General features: G+C 48.1%; 1 pseudogene; it reads right to left on the bottom strand.

The window, feature by feature from the left end:
- Positions 1–6,425: 6,425 nt before the first annotated feature.
- On the bottom strand, positions 6,426–27,373 carry LOC101971995 (myelin protein zero-like protein 1; annotated as a pseudogene).
- Positions 27,374–27,622: the final 249 nt, after the last annotated feature.

Below are 27,622 nucleotides of genomic sequence, written 5' to 3'. Positions count from 1 at the left end.
CAGTGCTGTGAGGGCATAGGCTGTGTGCTTTTGAGTCTTAGCAGCCTGGCATAGAGCCAGGTACAAAATGGCCTCCACAAAACATCTTGATTACAGGAATAAATGGGAAAAGTAAATGATAGTCTGAGCACATTGGGAATGAAGTTTTAAATAGGATTTTTTTGGTGGTACAGGTACTGGGGATTTAATCCCGGAGCACTTTGCCACTGAGCTATATCCCCCAGCATTTTCTTTCTATTCTTTTCTTTTTTTTTTTTTAAATTTTGAGACAGCATCTCCCAAGTTGTTTAGAAACTCTCCTTTTCCTCTAATACACCAGTCTGCTGCTGGCTTTGCTTCCTTTCCCATCCCAGATACAATCTAGCTTGATCTCTTGAACCCTTTACTTGCTGGTTCCTCAACTTTTCTGTCTCCTTGTAAATAGCTGTGCTAGATGACATCCCTGGCTGGATCAGCTTTCTGTCCTTCACCTGGGATGCTCAGGGGAGCTGCAGTTCACACAGTTGATGGGTTATTGCCAGGCTGGACTGGCTACCTGACTTGTGGAGTGCAGTGTGAAATGAACATCTAGGTCTCTAGTTTAAAAACTTCAAGAATTTCAAAATGGTGACAGCAAGTTATTAAACCAAGTGAGGAACACTTTTAAGCATGGGTTATTGTGCTTGATCATAAGTGTGGCCCCCACCTTCACACAGCATCCAGGACTATGCATGTGATCATCCTGGAGTCTCAGAACTGCCAACTCCTCTGCCCTCCCTATGGGCCTGCCACCACTTCTGTCCTTAGTTTTCCCTCACCACCCCCACCTCACATGCATGTTGGCAGGCCCTCTCATGTGGAAGGGAAAGATTGGGGTTCCCACCATGTGAAAGCCACCAGGAGCAATGTGGCATTGAAGCCAGATTTGAAGATAGGTAGGTAGTGTAATTAGGTTAAATCAGGTCTAATATCGAGTAAAATCAAAAATGAAGGCCAGAATGAAGGTCATATTGAGAATGGAGCCCAGAAAAGCAGAGCAGCACTTGGGGAAATTGAAATGTTAATGTTCCCAAGCCCAGAGCCTACATTCTAACACTGCAAGATAACAGAACAAAGGACAGGAATGCTGACAGGAATTCAGGAAAGCTGAATGGAGACCTTAGCTATAAAAAGAGGGAAGACCTCTCCCTTCCATGGATTTTACCTCTTAGGTCCCCTTCTTCCTCTGGGAGAAGTCTTTTCTGCTGTCCTTTAATAAAGCTTCTACTTTCTACTCTAAACTTTCCTCTGTGTGCTTCTCTGGTGTTATATTTCTGCATCTGGGAAGTAAGGACTTGTCACTGGTAAACAGCAGTAACAGCATGGTAGACAAGGACCCAGAATCTCTGTTATCAGTGGTCCCTTCTGTGGCTGGGTCTTCAGCTGCACATAGTATGATAAAACTACCCAGCTTTTTGAGAAGCAAAAGTCGCTTGGCTAATCTCTGATAATCCCTTTTTTACTTGAACTTCATCATTCTCTTTCTGTGGGGAGGAGTGGGAAAGGATTTTGTTCCCCTTGCTCAGTGCTAGCCCCAGGCTCCCTGGGCATGCCCCACTATTTCTTTGGGTCCTGGTCTCAAAGGTAAGGTTACCGAGGCACTGAGTTGAGACACACAGTTAAAAAGCTAGTCAGATTCTTGCATTTGAATCCAAGGATCTGATCCTTCAACACCTGAAGTAGGACAGTCCCCAAACTTCTCCTATTGACAGGATCCCCTACCTAGACTCCAAACTGGCCAAAGTGGTGAAAACATCACTCAGAACCCCTTAAAAAGGGCCTCCTCCAACAAAGAGTGACTTCCAAGCATTTCTCCCTGAAAAAAGAAGGCCAGAAGCCCCTGGACCCAAGGTGGGACTTCCTACATGGCTTAAAGTGTTGTGCATTGATATCAATATCCACAGGTTCAGGAAGGGAGCTGGAAATAATGAGGATAACCACTTCTCCACAACTGCCCCCCACAAGGCCCTTTCCAGTACCAGGTCTGTAGCATCCAACTTTCAAAATATTCCCCATTCCTTATGCAGATCGCCATGGTGGTGGTGGTATGGCATACTTTTAAAAAATAATAATTGTTAGAGTTATACTCTGCAATATTAATGGGGGAATCAAAATGGCACTTGTGGATCTTTCTTCAACTAATATGGTGGGTGGTGGCAGTGTTAGATAAAACAAGACTGAATGTGAATGATTGCTCTGTCTTGCTGATAGGTGTATGTGAGCTTGCTGTATTATTTTACCTATGTTTGCATTTATCTGAGTTTCTCTGTAGTAAAAGATTTTTAGCAGACTGTGGTGGCATGTGCCTCTAATCTCAGTGATTTGGGAGGCTGAGGTGGGAATGTGAGTTCAAAGCCAGGTTCAGCGAGATCCTGTCTCAAAGTAAGATATAAAAATGGCTTGGGATGTGGCTCAGTGGTTAAGCACATCTGGGTTTAATCCCCAGTACCAAAAAAAAAAAAAAGAAAGAAAAAATATTCTTAGAAATAGGCATGAAAATGGAGGACAGTAAACTCAAGAGCTCTGTGCATATTAGAGTGAGGGTGGGTAACATCTCTGCTTTTCTAAACCTTGCAGTGATAGTTTATTCCAAAAACAATGGGTTTCTGTTTCTAGTTTTTCTGCTCTGAGCTCCAGCTACAGAAGTACTAGGCAGTCACCACTCATGAAGGTATGGGTCCCAGCTTTGCTGGGCCCTTCATCCAAGCTTCTAAATAATTAAAACTCCAATCTCATCCCTTTGTTCTCCAGCTCCAGAAGCAAGACTGCTTCTTACAGTATGTTGCTTTTCTTGATATTCCCCTTTTGCCTTTTCAATTTCCAGTACCTGCCTAACCAATTGCCTAGATTAAATTTATTGTTGAAATAACTGGTGTGGTTCCTGTATTCCTAGCTTGATCTGCCTGATGCATGCCCTCAGAAGCACCACCTAAGAAACACATTAGGGTGTAGCTGTACCTTGTTTGCCTGCTCCAAAGATCCCAATCTCAGAATCCTGCCAGAAGCTCTACCAAGTCAACTTCTATGGTAGAGAACTTGCTGGTCACAGGAGAATCCCCTAATATAAATCAATGTTTATAAGCAGAAGAGGAGGGTTTAATTTGTAAAAACCAGTAGGGACTCTAAATCTTTCCATCCCAATCAAAGCTGTGAGAACCAGTTAGCATCAGAACCAGTCAGATGTCCCCCAAATTGCTGTCTCTCCAGCAGCTTTCCTGTCACCAAGGAAACCACACATTGGTGCACAGGGTCCCCAGGAACCAGAAGGTAACCGAGTTGCCTGGTGTGTTTGTCATTATCAACTCTGCCAAAGCTCAGTATCTTTTGCAAGAATGATTCTCCTGCCCCAAACCCCTGCTGTCTTCTGTTTCCCAAACTGAGAATACTTCCACTTTCAAGAAAGACATGTGCTGGCAGGCATGACAGGCAATGACAGGAGTCACTTGTTTACTCAACACCAAATAAGGCAGATTATTTTCTGCATTGGCCTTGGGACTGGCCCACACAAATTGGATGAATTGAACAATAGGAATGGGTTGTCTCATAGTTCTAAAGGCTAGACATCTGAAATTGCCATGTTGGTAGGGCTGATTTCTTTTGAGGGTTCTGAGGGAAGGATTTTCCTGAGTTTGTAGATGGCTGTCTTCTTAGTCCTGTGGGATTCTTCCTGTCTGTGTGTCTGTCTCCATATTTCCCCTTGTTGTAGGGACACCAGTCATATTGGATTAAGGTTCATACCAGTTTTGCTTGTTTGTTTACTTTTACTCTTCATTTTTACTTAATCATCTCTCTAAAGACCTTCCATGCAAATAAGGTCACATTCTGAGAAACTGGGGTAGGACCTCAATGTGAAATTTTGGTGAACATAATTGAGTGAGGAATTAATATTCCTGAGAATTGAGGGTAGAGCATTCTCCAATCCCTCAGATAAAAAAAAGTCTTCTGGATAGACAAGAAAATCCTTCTCAGTAGAAAAGTGTTGGATTTCTTTGAGTCAAGTCCTGAGTAAATTTATTCTAAGGTCTCCAAAACAGGAAGATAAAATAAAAACAAAAAGGAGTTATCATTGAAGGAGATGTGCTTTGCTAGCTTCTAGTGGCAGCAAGAACAGTGTAGTTCCAGTGGCCAAGGTCACCCTGGCTGCCTTCTTCAGGGGGCATCAGGGGTAGCGGCAGAGGCAGAGCAGGTTCTGAAACCAGAAATACACAAGCATCTTTGAATGATGTTCATGCTACAGATTTTTTTTTCAATACTGGCAACTATGAAAAATTTTTTTAGGGAGTTTTGCTTGCAAATTTTGCTGACAATGAAGTTCTGTAGGAAAGAAAGTTTAATGGAACTTATTAGGTAAGTTAGTGGGGGGCTGTTTTGTACATCTCCTTGTCTTGGACAATGGACTACCCAAAGAAATGGAGTGGTCAAAGAACCAGGTAGGTGATATCATTTAACTCTCCCCAAAGGGTTTTTCTTAGCTTCTTCTTTTCAATCCTGACCACCTTAATAATTTGCCAGCAGTGATGTTTGTGTATCCTCTCCCTCAAACTCGTTTGTTGAAGCCTTAATCTCTAATGTGGCTGTATTTGGTGAAAATTTCTTGACAGAAGTAATTAAGGTTAAGTGGGTCATGAAGGTAAGGCCCTGATCCTAGGAGACTGGTACCCTTATAAAAAGAGATAACGGGGAGTTCTTTTTGCTTTTCTCTCTCTTTTTGTCTGAGGATGCACAAGGAAAAGGACATGTGAAGGCATGGCAAAAAGGCAGCCCTCTACAAACCAGGAAAAGTCCTCCCCAGAAACCAAATTTGTTAACACTTCAAGTTTGGACTTCCCAGCCCCCAAAATTGTGAGCAATAAATTTTTGTTGTTTAAGCCACCCAGTGTATAGTATTTTGGGGTTTGTACTAATGCAATTAATGGACTAATGCAATTAATTTAAGTTATGTCTTCCCCATTAGAAGGCAGAAACCATGCATCTCTATTTCCTCAAATACCACCATGCCTGGCATAGTAGCTCTCATATGGCAGGCACTCAATATTTGTTAAATGAACCAATGATTAGAAAATCAATGAGGGCATGGTAAGTATTATTATACTTATTTTCATGTGGAGAAAATTGACAGCTATGAAAACACAGTTAATACTCATAATCTTGGGACACAAATGTATTTCCTAAACTAAAATTAATTGAAAGTGGACCAGGGCTATATAACATCCTCATACACAAAACACATTAAGACTTGTTTTAGTTGCTGAGGGAGGAGGGTTGTATTATCCTCTTCTGTCTAGTGTTCTTTCTCTAATCATGAGCAGGGATTTGCCAATTTGCCAACCCATATCTGGTTCCTCATAATTAATGCTCTCAGAGTCAGCAGATACATATAAAGCTAGAGGAGTTTTTTTTTTTTTTTTTTTTTTTTTTTTTTTGCTAAAGGCAAGGTGAGGTACATCAGAGGATGAGTATTTGGCATCTCTGAGAGACCTCACAGGGTGGCACCACTACTGTCCAGGGCCCTGCAGGTTTAAGAACTGGATTTTTAGAAGACTGAGTGCAGATCCATCTCTCAGCTTTAATTAATTAAGCATGAAGAGCTGATGCATGAAACCAGCATGTCAATTTATTGATTCACAAGAGGACTGGAACTGCCTCTGTGTCTGGAATGCCTGTCTCTTCTCACATCATCTTCCACTGAAGACAAACCTCTAAGGAAGGTAAATATCAGAAAGTTGCTCAGTGAGCATGAAATCCAGATGAAGGGAACTGGATGGCTCAAATGTTTAATGGCAGTGAACTACCATTTTTCCTTTATAAATATTCTTTCTAATGGCAAAAATAATTCAAAACCATTGTCTGGGGCTCTTTCTGCAGAGGGCATTTCTTCAATAGGTATTTTCCTCACAGTGACAGAAGCTGACTAAAATACCATCTTTTACAAATAGGTAACTGAAAATCATCTCATACAACTCACATATGGCTCTGATTCTGAACTTAAAGTATTTGTGGGTTTGTACTAGCCAGCTTTATGCAGCCCATAAGGGCTTCAACTATTTTAAGAAAGGAATGGTCATCAAAACTCTCCAGGGCTGTGGCTGTGGCTCAGCAGTAAAGTGCTTGCCTTGCACACATGAGGCATTGGGTTCTATCCTCAGCACCACATAAAAATAAACAAAATAAAGGTAAAATAGGTAGAAGAAAATTTATATTAAAAAAAAGCTCTCCAGATTCTCCAGAGTTTCTTGCATGAAGCAGATGGGACTGTTTATACACAATTATTTACAAAAGCAAAAGACAAAGTCATTGGTTAGAGTAAGAATCTCTGAGTTTTTAATTTTGTTTTTATTATTATTTATTAATTTGTTCTAATTAGTTATACTTGACAGCAGAATGCATTTTGATTCACAATACACAAATGAAGCACAACTTTTTATTTCTCTGATTGTACACAAAGTAGAGTCACACCATTTGTGTGTTCATACACGTACCTAGGGTAATGATGTTCATCTTATTCCACCATATTTTCTACCCCTGTGCCCCCTCCCTTTTTCTCCCTCCTCTTTGCCCTATCCAAAGTTTCTCCATTCCTCCCATGCTTCCCCCCACCCCCATTATGGATCAGCATTCACTTATCAGAGAAAACATTTGGTCTTTGTTTTTTGGGGATTGGCTTATTTCACTTAGCATAATATTCTCCAACTCCATCCACGGAGCATGCCAGAAGCAAGGTGCAGGCCTCACCCACAGGGTCTCTCAAGCACGGCTGCCGTCTTTACTTCCTCTAAGCCCCTGTCCCACTAGCACCTCCGTGGGGCAGGCAGCTGGCCAGCTCAGCCGGCTCCACACCCTGAAGCACCACGTGGTCCCAGGCACCCAGGCAGCTGCCCGGCAAGGCCACAGCATGGCCAGATGGTGCTGCCCACAATGCCACAAGGCCACTCTGTGCCATATTCCAACTGAAGTCACTTCTCCTGCATCTCTGCAGTAGTTGGGAACTGAGCCTGACGATCATCCAGATAAAGCCTCCCATGTTTTTCTACAGAATCCATGAAAATCATTTTTGTTTTACTCAACCCCAGGAAGATGGCTTTTCCTGTGAGTTTCTTTTAGAGGACTTCAGTTCAGAACACAATTTGCTCGATTTTCCTTGGGCAATTCACTGAAGACTCTCTCAGCTGAGCAAGCCATTTCTTAATTCTACCTGGGCCACAGGAGTCACATTCTGAGCAAATAATGTGTTAGTGTTGTTGGGTGGAAACCTCAGCAGGGCAGTGTCCTCCACACACGAAGGCTGTGGTCTCTCGAGAGTGGACCTTGAGCACGCTCATGCTTGCTTTCTCTCTCTCTCTCTCTCTCTCTCTCTCTCTCTCTCTCTCTCTCTCTCTCTCTCTTTCTCTCTCTCAGCTCTACTTCTTTCCTGAACCCAGAAGGGAAAGAGACCAAAGTTTGGAGCTCGGTGCCGGGGAAGGACTGCTGTTGGCCATTACCTGGTGGGATCCGGAAGGCAGACTCTTTACCAGACCCTCTGTGTTGGAGGAGGACTTCCGTGGAGCTGCTTAACTGGAGACAAACTCTCTGATGTGTTGCAGCTGATGTAATGGCAATTTGGAGAACAAATGTAAAAAGAAAATTAAAAATTAAAATGAATAAAAACAAACACAGAACGGTGAGTGAGGCTAGACACAGCGCATATAGGTGAACAGACAGCGGACAGTGGGCACCCGAGGGTCACCCACCTTGAAGACGGTTTTCCACCTGATACTCGTTCTTTTAAGTGGTGAATCTATTGCAGAAATCAGTGTGGTGCCACCCCTTCATCCCCGTTTCAAATGAAAACTGGGGGTTCTGATCACAACACAGTCTGGGCTGCTTTTTAAACCCTACTTTGGGACAAAGGTCCAAAGGAGTGAGCTTATACCTTAATGCAATCTGCTTTTGCTATCGTCAAAAGCAAACGTCCTCTGAATGTATTTAAAAACTACATCCAGAGTGAGTCTTGGCTTTTCTTCCCCCATCCTTTGGTTCCCCATATTCTATTTCACCACTGGTAACACAACCACACCAAAAGCAACAGAAAAGACAAACAGCAGACAAAGAGACCACCCAGGAAGTCATGAGGGTGGGAAGTGTGGAGTGCCACTCTGCAGGTGAACTCTCCCAGTGAGAGGGCTTCAGCAGCAAGGCTACAGAGAGAGGGGACAGGAGCTCCTGGAAGGGGTCATCAGCAGTCCCTAAGTGATGTGTCATCAGCACAGCTTAAGTCCTTTTTTAAAAAAAATATTCATTCTTAAGTTTTAGGTGGATACAATACTTTACATTTATGTGGTACTGAGGATCGAACCCAGTGCCTCAGGCATGCTAGGCGAGTGTGCTGCCACTGAGCCACAACCCAGCCCCACAGCTTAAATCCTTTAGGACAGTGTTCTGACAACTTTGGGGTTTGGGGAGGAGCACATTTAAAGTGTCAGTGCTCAGACTGAAGCACACCACAGACACTGTGTCCATTGGGACGGGAGGCTGCCTGGCTGAGCCAAGGTCGTGTAATTACCCTGACAGGAAGAAGGCTCAGTGACTGATGATAAAACTCATGTAAGAAGAAAGAAAACAAAGACTCATCCGTGCACACAAGCGTACACACACATGCGTGCACATTTCCCATGAGAGCACTCACAGCCACAGGAACCAACTTCATCTGGACGTTGTGTGCAGCTGCCTGACATACTTGTGGACAGACCTCGAGGACTGCTGGTTAGCGAAGCAAGCTGGTTAGTGGCCACAGGGAGACAGCTGAATGGACAAGGAACGTGAACAGCAACAGGCATTGTGATTAGTTATCACGTGTCTACTGGAGAGGAGGAGCCCAGCCTGCCACAGTGCCAAGCGTCTTCTACGTCAGCTCTCCTTAGGAGTGGGGGAGAGGCAGCCGGCCAGCACACCAAGGGATGGAGGCAGGGGAGGGAAAAAAAACAGAGTGAGAAGAGCAGCACTTATGATGCCATGCAGGGTCCTAAAGAACGTCGCTCTGCCTTTATTAGCCCCAAGGCAAGAGCTGGCACGCCACCACCTGGATTAGTCCTGTGCTGAGACCAACCCTCTGCCTGCTCAGGAAAACTCTTGCCATGCAAGCGAACCAAGCCAGCCCCAGAGAAGCATCCCACGCGGGCCGCACCAGCACCGGAGCACTCAAGCCCGTCCACTCGCAACACTCCTAAGCTCCATGCCAGCAGTCCGCAAACGAGGATCCACTGTCAACCAGCAAGAGAGTGCACAGCACGCAGTGCTGTGCCAGCCCTGCAGGATGTCCCGCACCTGCAGCACTATGCCTGTGACAGGGCCCCAGTCCCCACACAAGCTCTACATAGCTTATGTGGGTTAGATCTCCAGCCCAGGCAGGAAAGGCAAGGTCCTGCAATCAGACACACCGTGCTTAAAGGTGTCCTGTGAGAAGTCACAAACAGAAACTTTTTTTCCTTGCTGGTAGATTTAAAAATATATATATATTTATTTTTTAGTTTTTAGGTGGACACAAAATTCTTATTTTATTTTTATGTGGTAAAGAGAATTGAACCCAGTGCCTAACGCATGCTAGGCGAGCATGCTACCACTGAGCCACATCCCCAGCCCTTGCTGGTAGATTTTATTGTCAACTCTTACTGCCCCAGTTTGGGGTAGGGAGAGAAATTACTAAAAGGAGGAGCCCCACATCATCACACCAGGCTAGGACTGTTAGGACTTCCTGACCAGAGTTTTGTATCGACCCAATGAGAAAGAAGACTCTCGTTAGGTTAATGCTAAGAAATTAAACTCAGGTAGGGCAAGTGAAGTCTGCAGCTTCAGAATCCCAACGCAGAGTGGACCATCCCAAACAGTGCAGCCCATCCTGTCCAAAAGGGACCTGCAGAGCAGGGGCCAGCCTCCTGTCCATAGCTGGGAGAGGCACTGACTGGAGAAGGCCAGTTAGGGTACAGAGGCAATGCAGGTCACTCTTCACAAGCTCTCCCCACACACATGCAAACCCTGCCTTGTCTCTCCACCTCCCGAGTCAGAGTCTCTGACCCAGTGTAATCCTGCTTAGAGTTCCTCCTTCGGTACAGGACGGCCACGATCATGGTGACCCACAACCACAGCAGTGATTATGCCCACCACCACACATACTAGGAACAGTGGCAGACTCTCTGGAGAGAGAAGACGACAGCGGTGAGGACTCTGAAGGGAGGAAGGCAGCTCCCTATGCAGATGGGCCTGGCCCACGAGCCAGGCACCACCTTCCCTGTCCACTCAGCTGTCACCCAGCCAGACACCGGTACCCAACTGAGGATACGCAAACGCTGGCTATAAAGAACCAACTACAGAACTGAGCACTTCTGATCCCTGGTCCTAAAACCAAAGCAAGACTGAGAGGTGGACTTTATCATTCTACTCAAAGTAAACATGAATTTCCTGCTTATTTGAAAAGAAAAGGGGGAAATATTTGTACTGCTTTTAGAAATGTCAAATTTTTGTTGCTAGAAGACATCAGAACAGCATTGATTTTTTTCTTTCCCACTGTCCTCTTCAACTAGCCACCATCAATTCAGGTTCTGTACAATCAACACTGAAAAGCCAATATCCCTAGGATCAGTCCACAGGCTCCTAATGGGGGAATCAGTGACACAGCCAGACAATGGGCAGTTCCCAGCAGCCAGGGCTGGGGGGTGGGCCACAGGTCCACAAACACAGGCAGAACAGCTGTCTGGCTAAAGCCTTCCCTCCAAACACAACCAACAGGTCACTCTTATTCCCAGTGGAGCCTGGGATAGAGGACGGCCACCACCGTGGAAACGCTGAATGGCCGAGTACCTTTCTCCACCACATACAGCCTGATTTGCCCAGGCTGGACAACGATATCCGGAGGGTTCTTGACGTTGCAGATGTAGGTGCCATTGTGAATGAACTGCACGTTTTCTATGTTGATGGACACATCTTTCTTGTCCAGGTCTCCAGCCCAGCTGATTCTGTCCTTAAACGGGGGGTAGTTGCCCAGGTACACTTGTCCTTCGGAGTAGTGGAAGAACTGCAATTGGAGCAAGAGCAGAGTGAGCCACACTCAGTGGCAGAATCCCCAGAGCCTGGATGGGCCATGGTGAGGTTCGACAGTAGTGCTTGCCTGGCATGGACGAGGCCCTGGTTTGATCCCCTTCACCACACATGACTCCACATGGAAGAAATGCCATGCCCACAACAGGTCTCAGATGTGAAACCCAAGCCAGAGGTGCCCACCTCTGGAGGCTGAGCTCCAGCCCCATCCTCCAGTGTCATCATGCTCTCCTCAGACCTGCTTTTGGCAGTGAACTTTCTCAAAGACCTTCAGACCCAGAACCATGGGAAGGGGACCGTCCCAGTGCTCAGATCTAAGCCAAGCAGCTGTGCTGGGGGCCTGTGCTCTCATTCCTCCTGGACAAGTGACGTGGTGCTGGGGACAGTGACTTGGCAGATAACCCTACCCACCTCCTGACCTCATAACCACCTCTACTCTGTGAGTGCTCATGTCCTGGCCTGGCATCAACAGTGTCCCTGTGCTTCAGACTTCTCACCTGATGGCCCACCACTTCACGGGTGGCTGCCCTGCCCTCCAAGCTTGTCACCTGCTGTAAACTTCTGCCTATTCATCTCATCTCTACCGAGGCTGCTGTCTGAACTCGTGCTGAAAGTGTCAAGAGGGGGCGAGCAGGAGGCCTTGGGAAGTGCGGGCTCCACCCTCGGGACAGGCCCATGACATGATAAGGGGTCCAACCAAAAGAGCACATGCTCCTGCCCCTCGGCCCTCTGCTATGGAGCTGGATGGCAAGAAGGCCCTCGCCAGGTGCTGGGCCCTTGATCTTGGTCTGCCCAGCCTCCATCAATAGGAAATAACCTTAGTTCCTTACATGTTATCCAGCACAAAATGGGCTCAGACAGAAAAGACTCACTCGAGCCACCAGCCTTGGAGCGGTCCTTGATCCCTGCCTTCTTCCAGGTGACTCCCACCCTGCTGCCGGATCTGCTGTTCCCTGTCCTGTCTCCACATTTCCATAGCAATACCTGAGTCATGCTCATCAGAGTGGCCTCTCAACTGGTCGACTCCAGTCTGAGTGGAGGCTAATCTACCTTCTAGGCTAAATGAGGGTTGGGGTTAGGGCTCAGTGGGAGAGCAGTTGCCCTGCAGGTGTGAGATCCTAGGTTCAATCCACAGCACCACCTAAAAATAAATAAGTAAATAACTAAAGGTATGGTACCCATCTACAACTAGAAAAATAAAAATAAAAATAAAATGGCTAAATGATCACCAACAAGCAGAAATAAAATAACTGTTAGTATTTCTATTTATCCAATATATACCCTGCATTTAAGCTGACCCAAATACTCATCAGAAACTGTGAAGGGTCTGAGGTTTTAACCTACTTGCAAACTAACAAATTTCCTGGTGGGGTGTGGGAGGGCAGTTCCGGGGAAGACTTCCTTCCATGAAGAAGACTCGGAGATGAGCCTTATTATGTAGGACGCAGCAGGAAGCTTTGACCTGCTCCCCTTGCCTCCAAGACCCCAGGGATGGCCCAGAGGGGCCTGGGTGGATGCTGCACATGCAGAGCCTGCATCACTGGCGAGGAATCCAAGACGGAGCCCAGATCTCTGTCTGTTGTCTGAAACAGGGTCTTGCTGCAGTCCAGGCTGGTCCTGAACTGGCCAAGTGATCCCCTCCCTAGCCTTCCCAGCATCTGGGACTACAGGTGTGCCCTGCCACACCCAACCTCAAGTCCAAATCTTCAATAGTGGGCAAAAGGCAAGCCCAGCTCTCACCCCAAAGTCACAGCGTCTTTACTACACTGGGCAGTAAGCAAATGTTACCTCCCTCTAGAGGGGAACAGCATCGGTCTTCCAAAGCCAGTCACCTTACCAAGAAACTCCAGAACAAGGCAATGTGCACTGCTGCCAGCCACGCAGAAACAGGAGGAATGTGCACCTCTTCGACTGACACTCCCATGGCCACCCTGGAACTTCACCAGCAGAAACACAGCAATCTGCCCAAGGTCACAGGCCCTCCTGATGGAATTCAAGCCTAGCTTCGATGCCAAGGCTCGTGCTCTTCCATTACTGAATGCCTCTCAGGAATGGTCACGTCTTGCCTGCTCAAAGCCCTTCACTCCCTTCTTTGCCAGGCAATAAACAAACTCTCAACCCAGGAAAGAAGCCCTTCCAGCAAGAAGTCTGCCTCCCTTCCCACAGCATCTCTGCCCTTGCCTGGCATTTCTGGGCCAGCAGTGGTAGCAGCTCTGCGATGCTGCCCACAGCCGCCTTCTGCAGTGGGTTTTCTTGGCAGGTGTCCTGTATTGGACTGTGACCTTAGAAGAGAGGGGACAAGATGTGCCTCTCTGCACTCCTTAACACACAGCAGGAATCACATCTGTGAACTGAATTGATGAAGATGACCTAGTGAAAGACAGGAATAAAACAGTAAAAATTCACAAGAAAAACCAGGTCTCATTTTCAACCAGTATTTAAAAAGTTCAAGCTGCCAGTTGTAAGACAGGTCTATCTCCTCTCAAAACACCTGTTTTCACTGTATTCAGCTGGGGCATCTGGTGGTAAGGATGGCACAAGGCTAGAGCTCAGGAGGAGGGAAACAGAGCATGAAGGGATGAGGTGGGAAGGGAGCAGGCCAGAGCTCCACACAGACTGCTCCAGAGAGCACAGGAGCCAAGGGGGAAGGAGAAGCATGGAAGGGCAAGTGCGCGTCAGACGCGGGGACCCAGGTCCACAGACCAGGAGAGCCATCCAAGGTGTGCTGGGCCCTAACAAGGGCTACCTGGTCCCTGATTAAATGCATCCTAATATTTTAGAAATAAAGAATCCTTTAATCAGTAACTGCATTCTGTAGTTAACTGTGAGTATAAATTGATTAGGTAAAAATGTGAACCAGAAACAGCACATTCTTATTTGTGTGTGGGGGGGAGTACTGAGGATTGAACCCAGGGCTGCTCTACCACTGAGTTCTAGTCCAGGCTTCATTATACTTTGAGACAGATCTTGGTAAGTTGCTGAGGCTGGATTTGAATTCGTGATCCTCCTGCTTCAGCCTCCCAAGGAGTGCAGCACCTCACCAGCTCCAGCAATGCTCTTAACATTATGCCTTGGATTATGCAGGTCTTCTTCAACCCACACAACAGGGATAATTCCAGCACTGGGGTACTGCACGGTGGTTCCTTCCCCTTTCTCCTCCTCTGTCCCCCTCTCCTCTCTTTTGTAGCACTGTGTGTTGAACTCAGGAGCATTCAACCACTACGCTGCATGCCCAGCCCTTTTTATTTTATTTTGAGATAGGTCTCTCCAAACTGTCGCAGCTGGCCTTGAACTCATGATCCTCCTGTGCAGCTCCTGAGTGGCAGGATAGCAATGTGGCTGGACTGCTTTATTGTCTGTGGACTGAACAGCCCCCTGTTCAGAGAATAGCAAAGGGAAGGCCTCACAAGTTTGCTGCAGTCTGTTGAGAGAACACATGCATGGAGTCTGTCCTCCTGCGACGCTGATGGCTGCACCCCTCTCCCTGTCTAGAGCAACTGAATGACTCCATCCCTGGTCATTGAGACCTCTACATGGAGTCTTCTCTCACCCTTATAGCTACCTGAGGGGAAGCTCCTTGCAGACACCACTAGGCCATGCCTTCTGCACTCTGTCCCACCCAAAAGCACACCCACATGGCCCTGTGAGGAAGCTGAATGAATTTGACACCCTGACTCTACCTCATCCTTCCCCGCCTCCCACACAGGCCACTCAGAGGTCCTCCTTTTCTAAGTCCTGGAATCTGCAAACCAGGTTTAGGTTCCAGTGCAGGGCAACAGCTTTCACCTGGGGGACAGAGGTCATGGCTTTGGCAATACCACATGCAAAAATTAAGCCAATTGGCCAGACAGAATGGTGTTTTTCTTCCACTCGCTAGGATTATCTTGTATGTACTTGAAGTTTCCCCAAAGGAGACCCTGAGCAGCTCATGATCTATAGACAAGTGACTGGCAATCCTCTGTCCTTTCAGCAATGGCAGAGGGCATATTTTCAACACCAGAAGTTAAGTCCCGAGATCACGGACTTCGGCAACCCCAACAGCCAGCAGGCAGTCACTGCTGCCGGCCTTTCCATCGGAGCTCCAGGGGGAGGTGTGGGCACTTCTTGCTACATCAGGGCATGGCTGGGGGCACTGCCTGGTGAGATAGACCAGTGCCAGATCTTCCCTCTTCCTCTTCTCTGGAGCCCTAGGGCCATGGAGAGCTCCACCTTGTGATGGAACCCAAGCTCCTCTCACTCCATTGACGCAGGAACACGGGTCACATTCCCAGCACGTGGACTTTGCGATGTTCAAACCACGGTACTTCTGTGGGTGTTCTTACTTGATGGACTCTGTCCCTGCAAAGTGCTCACAACCTAAAATGTGTAGCACTGCTGAAGTAGGGGCGAAGTTCCAAGGATGTGTGACAGGACAACAGCAACACAACAAGGTGCATGGGGGTGGTGCCTTGAGGGCCCACTCCCCAGGTCCTCCTGATGACCTTCCTCCTCCAGCGCCCCACGTTGGGGCATCACCTCCACTTTACAGACCACTAGCCCAGGTCTAATAAGCACCCACCCTGCACCCGCCCAGTTTCTAACTAACCCCCCACACAGGCCCTGCCTGTTCCACCCTCAGCTGCCTCTCCAGGCGTCCAAAGGTGAGAGGAAAGCCGTGCTGGGACCTTTCCTGATGATCCTACATGCCTGTCCCACAGTCAGCCTGTGGGCTCAGGAGGAGGTGGGAAGGGAGCAAGGCGAATGCCTAAAACAGCCGAAATGGAAACCGGGCAAGTGTTTTTCAGGCACACCACAACCAGGGAACACAGTCAGCTCAGGCCACCCTGCAGGGAAGAGGACTTCACAACAGGGCTTGACCGTGGAGGAGCGTGGGAAGTGGGCACCAGGAGCAGGACAGACGCTGCTCATGTTCTCCTGGAGTACAGCCTGCAGCCTACAGCAAACCAGGACCACACTCATTCTGGAAAAGGGCAGTCGAAGAATGGACTGTCCTCACAGGACAGTAGGACAGAAGCCTGCGGCAGGCCTTGTGGGGCAGAGGGCACTCCTACCGACACTGTGGTGTCAGCCCCTTCGGGCTGGTAGCTCCAGGAGACGAACGTCAACCCACCAGTCACGTTAGTGGACTTGAACTTGCACACGGCAGCTTCCCTTGTGTCCCGTTTGCCGCAAAGATTTCTTTGGGTGTATATGCCTCCAAGGCTGACACACCAGCTGTCCCTGGAGAGAAGGAAAGCACAGGAGTGAGGCTTAGTGTGACTATCACGCCTACACTCACCAGGTGACACAGAAGACACAAGGAGGTAGACAGACACAGGAACTCACTGCTGTCACACCACACTGCAGAGCAGGGTGGTGCGCGCCCCTACGCCCAGCGACTCAGGAGGCCAGGGCAGGGCAAGCAAGCTCCACACACCCATGGAACCTGTCCCAAAACTAAAACTAATAAAGTAAAACAGGGGCTGGAATGTAGCTCAGTGGCAAAGCGTCTTCCTTGCATTCACAAAACCCTGGGTTTGACCGCCATTTCAAAACAAATATTCCACCAAAAAAATAAGAAGATTAAAAAAAAAAAGCAAAACAGAACTATACGTTTCTGGCAGGATATTCTAAAGATTTCCTACAGAGTAACTGCTGATGGTCTTAAGTTTTCAAAGGTTTTTTTTTTTTTTTTTTTGGTACTCTCTTTTTTAAATTTTTTGACAGCAGAATGCTTTACAATTCCTATTACACATATAGAGCACAATTTTTCATCTCTGTGTAAGTTTTATCAGTTTTACTAAACCTAATATTTATGTTTTCAGAACCAACAGACGTTTTAAAAGCAGTTGTAGGTTTACAGATTAAATAGGAAGTGGAGAATTCTCACAAATGTCCCCACTGGCTCCCGTTAGTCACGTTGTTCTCAGCTGGTCAGCAAGCCCATCACAGCATTGCTGACTAAAGCCCACAGCTCATGTGAGTGCCACTCTGTGTGTACTCTTTGGGTACGATGACATGTGTCCACTGTCACAGTGCCACACACAGTATCTCTACAGCTGGGCCCTGGTTCACTGCCCCCAAGTCCCTGGTGACCTTTCTCGGCCTGTTTCTACCTTTGCCAGATGCTCTACAGCTGGAACCAGTGTGTAGACTTTTCAGACGGCCCCTCTCAGCTGGCAAAGTTCACTTCAGCTCCCACATGGCCTCTGTGGCATGGTGTCCCTGGCGCATGGAGTTCCAGAATTCTCCTTCACCCACTGAGAGCCGGCAGCTGCCCCCGTGGCCTGTCTGCGGCAAAGTGAGGCACATCCTACTCCTCTAAGCAGCTCTCAGATTTGCACTGTGACCCCCAGAACTTTCTTCACCTACATTTAAAGCATTGGACTATATGTTTTAAGCTAAGAATTTTAGGGCCATATACGTTTGTTTCTAACCTTCACTTAGTTTGAGTCTGTTTTTTTGAGTGAAGATTCCCATTTTAGCAGCAATCCATAATAGTTCCTGCAGTGGCCTCTGATTTCAGATCCTGAGAACAGAGCTGTGTTCATGCAGCCAGTGATGGATGTTTTCGCTGCCATGTCCTGGGCTCAGCTAATGGAAAAGCTTCAGTGGGCAAAACACACGCTGGCACACTGAGCTCGGCTGCTCCTTGAGGCTCTTTAAAATTCTTAGCTTAAACTCACCCAGCCCTTCAAAATAAGATATTTTAAAACAAGCTGTTGGTAGTGAATATGTGCATTGTTCTGATGATTCTTAAAACATAACAGGCAGAAAAGGATCGATACTGTCACCAGGACTGATGGTCAGTTTCAGAGCCTTACTGAGGCATTAAGGATGATTCTGGCTAGAGAGAAGAGGGCACTCCCCCATTCCTCCCAACCATCTTCCAAATATTTATTCTCAGGACACAGTGGGCACTTTGGCTATTCTTTTAAATAAACTGATAGCCACACTACATCAAGCAGATTTTTTTCTGCTAAAAGAGGGTGGATTATTATTATAGGGAACAATAGATTATTATTTGTGATCCAAACATCAAAACAAGCCCTTCCTTCAGACTAAAAGCAAACAAAAGAAGTCCCTTGCTATTGTGGGTAAACAGAAAAGCAGGCCCGGGCACTGGAGTTCAGAACCAAGCAGGAAGCCAGGAGAGCCAGTTAACCAGTTCATGCAGGAAGAGGCTAGTTAGCAGCCCTGACTCACTCTGCCCTGTTGACTAGTTGTCTCCACAGAAAGCCGTGCAAGGAAAGCCAGGCTCTAAAGTCACAAACAAGTTTCCTAGGGATTCTTGAGCCAGATCAAGGCCTGGCTGCAGAGCTGTGGGCTCGAGGCCAAGCAGCCACGTTTACAGTTAATGATTTTGAGCAGAAATATTATCCAATATGCCTAACCGGCTTTAGGCACTCTAGGCCAGGCCTGACCTAGTTGTACCAAAGCTGGTTACTAGTTCGTGCCTTTCATATGAACCATCCCATCACTCTGGCTAATGGGAACACGCAGCTCTTGAAGCCAGGACTGAGTCCAAATCTAGACGATCGGCTAGTTCCAGGAAGAGAAAGGGACTCCGACCAGTGAGCCCACTTCCCTCATCCCCTGCTGACCATCGTCCTCCCCAAGGCGCTCTGGCTGCCCTGGCCATTTGCCCTGGCCATTAGTCAGCTCCTGGTTTCTGTGTTTACCTTCCCTTTTCTGGTGATCTGGCTAAGACTGGCCCTACCCCGGCCAGTCACCCAAATGGCCACACCTAAACCCAGGGTTTTCTGGCTCAGCATTGATGACAAATGGGCCAGACGGTGCTGTGTTGTAGGGGAGTGTGTGGAGCACAGTCAAGTGTCGGGAATGTGATGGTAGCCTTTCTTCTGCCCCAGGCTGTGACAGCCGCAGCTGGGTCCCAGTGCTCCAGACTCTGTGTCAGGGCCTGCATCCTCACCATTCCTCACAGTCAGGCTTTTTTACGTCTCCTCTGGCTTCCCAGTGTCCCTGACACCTGGTTCACTGATCCTGCTGCCAGGTCTGAAGCTAAAGCCCACCATCCCCCAGCCACCCAGCACACGCTCCCCAAGTCCTCCTGTATGCACTGCTTCCCTGCCCAGCCTCCAAAGCACACAGCCACAGGGTGGGCTTCACCCTCCACAGGCGGTCGCTGACCTCCAGGAGACCCTGCCTTTCTCACCTGGTGTGGGGACAACCTGTAACTCCTGCATACTAAGTGTGTGTCGGCTACTCCCAACAGCCCTGCCTCTCATGAAGGCTCCTAACACGCCCAGCAGTCTGTCCACATATCCCATCCACCCATCACTGCAGCCAGACCAGGGACAGTGCCTGGATCTAGCTGGCCAGACTCAGCTGCCCACCATCCTAATAAGCAAGCCAAGGATGTAAAAAGGAAAAGCGAATTTCACACAGCTTGATAGAACCAGGAGAAGCAGTTAAATTTCTCTGCCTGTCCCACAGATTTGTTTCTGTCTCACTGCAACAAAATCCAGTGACACCCACATGGAGATTCGCCAGGCTGTGCTGGCCAGAGAACATCAAGTTGAGCTTCCCTGGCACCAGGTAGGCCAGAGGGTACTTTTCCTGTTTTCATTCTAGGCATGAGGCAATCTGGGATGCAGATAAGTCCTTCCCAGCCCACATTCCTCCAAATCTCCACCTCTGCCAGCTTCTCCTTCTTACTACTGACTGACTTCCTGTTTCCCTAAGAAACCGAACACCGGGAAGGGAACTTCTCACACCTCCAAGCCACCTCTGCCCCCACAGCATCTGCTCACAGGTCCTGCCTTCCCGCCATGGGCAAGCAGGTCCTGCCTTCCCACCACGGGCAAGCCGGTAATCTCTGCAGAGCCACCTGCAGCTCCTCTGCCCTGCCACCCAAGGACGCCGATCCAGCAATTCTCCCTCTTGCCCCTGACCTTTCCTTTGGCTGTGAAATCACCACTGCCAGCCATTTAAGTGCCACATTCACACTCAATCCCAGTTTTAAGGGCAAAGCTCAATCCTGCAGCTGTGGCCCTTTCGTCCTCTATTTACAAATCTTAATAGAACTGTGTGCCCTGCTCACCGTGTCCAGTCTCCCATTTTCTCCTGAATGTGGATATTCAGCCTTCACCTCCAAGACCACACTGGCGACTACACTGGCGCTGTCCTTCTCAGGGGCTGCCGCGACCTCAAGGTGGTTAGATCAGGATTCGTTCTCAGCTCGTCTTACAGACCTACTTCTGGATCCCACTCCCCCTTGACTCTATTCCTATCCTATTGCCACTCCTTCCCTGCTCTCCCTGACCTCTTCTGTCCCTGTCATTGCCTGAGCACTAGTCAACACTCCTCTTCTCATTCACCCAGGCTCAGACTCCAAGCAGCTCCATATGCCAAGCACACGCTTCGCCCCTTACCAGTGTCACTTGGCTGCCTCAAACTCAGCTCCTGAGTCCCGCCCCTCAACGTTCCTTCCCACCCTCTTCTCCCTCAGCACATGGCAACCAGCCTTCTGGGGGCTGGGACCCTTCCCTGACTCCTCCTGCTCACCACAGCCTCCAAAACTGTGGGCAAAACAGATGATCTCTACTGAGACCCGTGACTAGAGCACAAAGCTCCCTTCCCCACCAAGTCATGGTCTTGCTCATAGACTGCTGCAGGGCCTTACCCACTGAGCACACTGGTATCTTACCCACTGGGCACGGTGGTCCACAGGGCCAGAGGAATGATGTGAGAGACACAAGTTGGATCCTGTCTCTGCTCAAGCTCTCCATGGCTCCCACATAGGGATGGGCTCAGTCCTTGCATTCTGTGGCCAAGTCTCGCAAACCTCTCAGACCCCATCTCCCACCATCCTACTCAGGCTCCAGCAACCACCTTGGTCACCTTGTGATAAAGGTGACCATTGACTAAGGTACCTCAGGACAGAGGATGCTGTGGATGGGGAGACTGGGATCCCTGGGACACTGTGACACTATGGGGGACAAGGAAGAGAATGCCTCAGGTAGGGAGGGTTCAGTCGGAACGCTTGCTTCAAGGTGCACATGGTTTCCATGCACCTCACTGTCTGCAGAATCCAAATGCCTTTTCCTCTCTCTCTTTGTGGTGCTCAGGATTGAACCCAGGGCCTCGTGCATGCTAGCAAGCACTCCACCACCATGCTATACCCCCAGCCTAGAATCCAAAGGACTTTGGCCAAGCTCACTGCAGCAGTTCCTGACCAAGTGCATGTGACTGTGAACAGCATCTGTTAGAGATGCTCTCCTGTGTGGGAAAGAGAAACTTCACACAGGTTTCCCCCTCAGCCTGCATTCCATGCAGCTCAAGCAAGGGATGATTTTCTTAAACAATTAGTAATGGTGCACTTTGTCCAGCCCCACCCTCACCTTCTTAAGTGACTGAGAGTATTATGGAAATACATAGTAAAAGTATTGTGGATTCAGGCAGCTCCCCTCAGAGGCATAAAAGGGAGGTTTTACAGGCTAATTAAAATGGTGAAAATGCAAACATAAAGAACACTGAGATATCCAGAAAGTACTGTTCTAGTCTACATTCCATGTCACTAAAGACTGGAACCCCAGTCTGAATAAGAACAGATTCTTTTCAAACCTAGGATTTGCAATTATGGCACAGTGGCCAAGAAGGCTGTGACATGATTTCAGCCTTGGCCCAGAAGCAAGCTTCCTGCTGACTTCTGGGAAAACCAACAGCCTAGGGAATGAAGTGAAATGAGAATTGACGGCCAGCTCTAGGTCCTCATTACACATAAGCCAACGTATGTAGGAGCCCCTGCGTGGTGACGTGGGTGGGCCTGCTTTATCCCTGGGCCTTCTCCCAGGAGCAGAAGTCTGCTGAGTCATACCAGAGTTTAAAGAGTAGGAACGAAATCAGAACCAAAAGGACCGTTCCCTTAGCGTTGTCCAGAGAACAGGGCTTCTAACATGCATCTCACCACTAAAAGGCAGCATGTAGTCAAAAGTAACAGTGCCGCTCAAGCCTGGACCCAGCCCAACCAACGACACCTACAAAGCCATCTGAGAAGCAGAAAACAGGTCCTCAGGACCAGCTGGCCGGGGTCATCCCTCCCATGGCCGACTGACATTCAGAGCTTGATGTTCCTACACGGTAGATGGAGACACAGGACATTTGAGAAAGAAAAAAGAATGAAGAAAAGACAGAATACAAAACAACGCCCATCATAACAAAGACAAAAGCAAATTTGGGAATGGTTCACCCAAGAGGCTACTTCCCGAGGTGGCCCATTTCAACATTCTGAATTATTAAAGTAACACAAAAGCAACGGTGGCGCCCAGCTCCCCACCGGGACGAGCTTCCTCCGAGTGATTCTAGCCCTCACACAGTGAAGTCACTGGAAATGTACTGAGCAGCATCGCTATGAAGAAATCACTGGGGCAGTCGAGGCTGGCCTGGCGCTCAGCTGGCTGGTCACTTTGTGGTAGCGTCCACCTGCAGCATGCAGATTTGTAAGATCCTTATCTTTATAATAGGTCCTGCTACTTCCTTGAAACTGAAAGAGGGTTTTGTTTGAAAAATTGTTTGAAGCACTTTGATGTAGTCAGGATATCTCCCCGAGCCACTGAGCAACTGTGGCCTGTCTATGTTCTCTCGCTATGCCATGACAGTCTGACACTGTGACATCTCCTAACAAGCACAGATGTGGCCTCTTAAAAGACACTAAAAGAGCAGAGTGAACAATGCACTGAGCACAGAGCTAGAGGAATGGCTCCCCGGGCCAGGGCAGGCCGGTGTGAGGGAACAGCCCGGCAGGCTCAATTCCCAGGTGGGGAGGGAGTACCCGGGGCTCACTTCACATCCACCCTGGAAGTGGGTCTCTCTCATGTGTACATTCACTTTAGGATAAAAACTTTTTAAAAGAGAAGGAAGACTGTAGTAAGGTGATGAGGGAACTCCCGTTAAATTCCAGAACATCCCAGGGAAAGCATGGAATCTGGCAGCCATGCTCCTCAGAGCTGGGCCACCCTGGGGCTGATGCAGGCTCCTCTCTGTTATTTCCAGCTCCCCAGGTGAATGGCACAAAGTAGGGGAGGCAACAAAAACACACTCCATCCCATGAGCCCTACACCTTAATAAACCAGCTTTTCACTGTCAGGAACACACTCCACTCCACTCTGTCTGAAATTATGCTGCAGGCCCAATCTTCAACCGACTTCCTCCAGCATCTGCCCTGAGCCCCCACCCTGAGCCCCCCCACATCCTGTGCTCCCCTGTTGGCTCACACTCTGCTGGAAGGACCAATGTCTGTGGCCATCAGAATGCAGGGACGGTGTCCCCGTTCACCGGTGTGTACACCCTTATTGCTGGATGAACACTGGACTTTTGCAATGTGTTCAACAAATATCTGTCTGAATTTTGGTAAAAGTAAATAAAAAAATTAAGGAGAATAAAAAAATCAAACAGCTCAGATAACTCAGCCCTAAGATAAGCTTCAGCCCCTGAGTGGCTCCAACCACTGCAAGCAGCACAGCATTCACAGCAATGACGCTGTGGGTCCAGGGAGGCACAGATGGTGCTCTCAGGGGACTCCCAAAGGGGAGTTCCCGCCTGCTATCTCACAGACAGGGTCACCACGCCAGGCCAACGCCTTCCCCATGATCTATGGCCAGCAGGCCACGTCCCCAGCCTCAAAGACCTTTCTGTTTCTGAAATGAGCAATATCCAAAAGGTCCTGAATAGGGCCAGTCATGGACTAATCAAGGTCCCTGAAAGCCCTGGTGTTCCTTCCTGGCCCTCGACATCTGCTCTGCTCTCTCTGGTGACTGATTCCCTTTCCTCAATCAGCCATTTATTCTTCCCACACAAGCTAGGACTCAGCCTCAGCCCCTGGGTCCTGACAGCCCAGTGGGGACAAACACCTCCAGTGCAGCCGCAGCGGCTGGGTCCTGGCCCTGACTGAGGGGCTGTTACGTGGGGTGGGGTTGCATGGAAGACTAGAGTCCACACATCAGTGCCAGAGTCGCTGGTGGTGCGGCCCGACATTCTGCACCAAGTACCTGAATATTTTCTCATCATAGCAGATGAAAATAAGACACTTTGGGTACAAAGTCAGACAATTTTACTTCTAATAAGCTGTAGCAGTCTGTCTTACCATCCGTGTCGAGTGCTCTGGGGCTTGTCTGATAGGTGACACATACTCCTACTTCACACTTCCCAGGGCTCGAGGGACTTAAAGACTCCTCAAGCTGAGAACCAATGCTGCACCTTCAACCTATGTCCCTGAGCTCACAGATGGTGGTTCACAGCGTGTTAGAGTGCTCAATACAAAATACCACCGCAGTGACAGAACAAGAGGCCGAAGGACACCTGGGCTGACAGTAACAGGGTTATGCCTCACCCCAAAATATGGCCCAAAAGAGAGGAAAAACCTTCAAACTGAAATCACTGAAAAGTAATGAGCCATTCTATGTGAGACCCCATAATGGCAGAGGCATCTCGACACCACAGACCAAATCCATGAAACACACAGCAGCAAGCGTGACCCCCATGGGGACACCACATTCTCTGGGGGGCCTGTGGGCAGGAAACTATGGGTCACCTCTGTGCCTTCCTCTCAATTTTGTTGTAAACTTTAAACTGCTCTAGAAGATAAAGTCTATTAAAAAGATTACTACTGCTGGGTCCCACTGCCACCTCTCCCCACTCTGACTGAATTGGTATGGAGTGTGGCACGGGAATTTGGACCTTTTAAAGGCCCTGGGGTGATTCGAAACACAGGACCACCCTCCAGCACACCAGTGAGATTTGGGGACCCGAAGCTCCTGCACAAGACCGCGCCTGGTGAGCAGGACAGGCTTGGACCTGAACTTCTAGAAGACCAAAGCAGTGCACTATGACCTTCTGAATCAGTAACTGTTTACCAGAGAACTAACAAAACCCTGCCATTTCAGAACCGCACTGGCATGCAGAGTTAGCCCAATGGCCACAGATTGGCTGGTGGCATCCTCCCCACACGGGGAGTGACTCAAATGGAGCTGGTCCGTTGCTGGGTTATCCTTGGGCTGGCTCTGGGTAAACCCCAGCTTACTGCTAACCTGTCTGTACCCATTTCTTATTTAAACCCAGGTGAAAAGCTCCCGCATGCCTTCCAGAGCCCATAGTCCTAAGCCAACACCAACAAGCCCCCAGTGTGTGCTCCTCTGGCCACATGACGCTGATTTCCACCCATCCCGAGGCCAGGCCTGCCTCTGGGACCCTCTGCCTGCCTGCTTGTTGAAGCCCCCAGCGGCCACCCCTTTGCCTCAGTACTCAGCACTCCCTGTACACACCATGGCTACCATCCACTGAAGCAAACTCCCTTTAGTTACCAGCTCCACAGTTAACCCTAACTCCTGTGGGACCCCCATCTCCAGGCCGGAGCCTGACTCGGCCTCTGTGCCCCAACAGCAGCTACGAATGACCAGACAGCTGTCAAACATTTAAAACAGATGACAGGCAGATATGAGGATCCCTATAACGTGAAGTTTCAGTTAATGAAACAGAAGCACCTATTTATGTTTTACTACAATAAACAATTTGCCCTCAAATGAGCCCCAAATCCCAGTGAAGTGCTCCTTTACTCCTAGGAAAACCTAGTAAAGGCATCCAAACTAATCAGCACCAATTTCTCACTGCCAGAAAGGGCTCCAAGCCTAAACACTCACACTTAGACATGAATTAAAACACGAAGAATGGAAACATCTGTCCCCCATCCTGTTGTGAGAAGGCTTCACCAGAACAAAAAGGATAATGAATGGGGGTGTGGTACATGCCTCTAATCCTAGCAACTGGGGAAGCTGAGGCAGGAGGCTCACAACTCCGAGGCCAGCTTCAGCAACTGAGCAAGACCCTGTCTCAAAATTTAAAATAATAATAATAATTTTTAAAAAAGGGCTGGGAATGTTGCTCAGTGGTAAAGTATCCTTGGATTCCATCCTCAATACCAAAAAAAAGGTTAAAAAAAAGAAGTCAATAAAACACCTCTTTATTGAATAGCTAATAAATGCTGGGTTCTATGGGGATGCAGCCTCATTAGCTACCACACATGGACACACACATGGGAATGTGTACTGAAAAGTGCTGTGTGTGTGCTGTGTGCAGTGTCTAGTCAAATGCAGAACACCGGAAAATGGCCTGTGGGAGAGAGGTTATGGACCTCCTGGTCGGTATCTGACATGTCGTTTATACCACTGTTTTCCCTGTGTAAGTCCCTCCTGCATCATCTCCCCTACAGTACCAAACAGACCATGTGCAGTTGAAGTCACATTCAATGGAGAGGTCAGGCTCCCTTTATGGAGATGCCCTTGATTTTATCTGGAATGTGGACAGAATCAAGACAGACTGGAAGGGCACTTTGCAGAAAGAGAAAAACATAAGTTGGTGTTTGCTTTTTAAAAGCAAATTATGTAGGTTAATTTGGCCGAAGAGAGAAAAGTTCTTAAGTTGAAGGGGAAGGCTTATATTGGATGAAGAGTTGGAAATGAAACACGGCTGGGGATTTTTAGGTGGGCAATACAGTAAAAGTGGAGTCTTTGGTTGAGATTGGCAGATACACAGAAAAAGGAGGAAAAGAAGAGGCACTTGGAATCAATCTTTTCTAAAAGCATTTTTGTTTATTTTATTACACCCTTGACAGTAGACAAATACAAAAGTGGTGGGAGTAACTCATCTATCAAAGACAACAGCACTCACAAAATCACACCGCATGAGTCGTGAGTCTGAGTCCGCCTTAGATATAGGATGTTTTGAAAAAAAAGCATCACAAAGGCCTGAAGTCTTTAACATAGTGAGTACTAAGGAATTCCACCTGATAGTTATCAAATGCTATATAAGTTACATTTTTCAACACCACAATCATTTTGATGGGAATCTTGCTGAGGAGTTTTGCTTTCTTCTGTCTTCATAAAAAGAACCAGTGTGACTACAATGTTTGGGGAGAAACAAGACATTTACATAGTTTCAAAACGTTCCCCACAAGATAGTCAGGAATTCCAAAGGAGAAAAAATAGTTCTTTCAGTGAAGAACGGGACAAGCAGCAGCATGGTTCTGCACATCATCCTACCTAGGACTCACCCACACAGGACTCACCCACCCAGGACTCACCATGTGGCTTCCTGCCAGTGCGGATGACCCAGAGAGCGTCCACACCCGCCCAGCGTCCACCTACCACATAAAAGACAATGAAAAATTCTAAAGACAAGGAGGAAGCATCACAGACTAAAGGTGAGGAAAGAGCTGGGGGGTGGGAGCAGGAGGAGGAGGCACGTGCTCGGGACTTGCAGCACCTGAGCTGAGCAGCATGTTAGTCCGCACCATGCTCCAGGATCATTTCCTGACTCCCATCATGACCCTGTGGTTACAAAGACCATGTCCTTAGTGTCCAGGAAGAACACGGCTCCTTTGCTCCTGAGCCAGGAGAAAGGGGAGAGAGGGAGGGAGAGACTGAGCCAGTGGGAAAAATGTTTATCTGCAGAATCCAAGTAAAGCACAGATGGTATTCTTTGCACTCTTTCACAACTTGTCTGTAAGTCTGAAATTAAATTGAAATCAAAAATAAGAAAAATA

This window comes from Ictidomys tridecemlineatus, unplaced genomic scaffold (genome assembly GCF_052094955.1).
Source record: "Ictidomys tridecemlineatus isolate mIctTri1 unplaced genomic scaffold, mIctTri1.hap1 Scaffold_75, whole genome shotgun sequence".
Lineage (NCBI taxonomy): Eukaryota > Metazoa > Chordata > Mammalia > Rodentia > Sciuridae > Ictidomys > Ictidomys tridecemlineatus.
The sequence above is the reverse complement of the archived record's forward strand: the minus strand, read 5'-3'. Positions and strand labels throughout refer to the sequence as shown.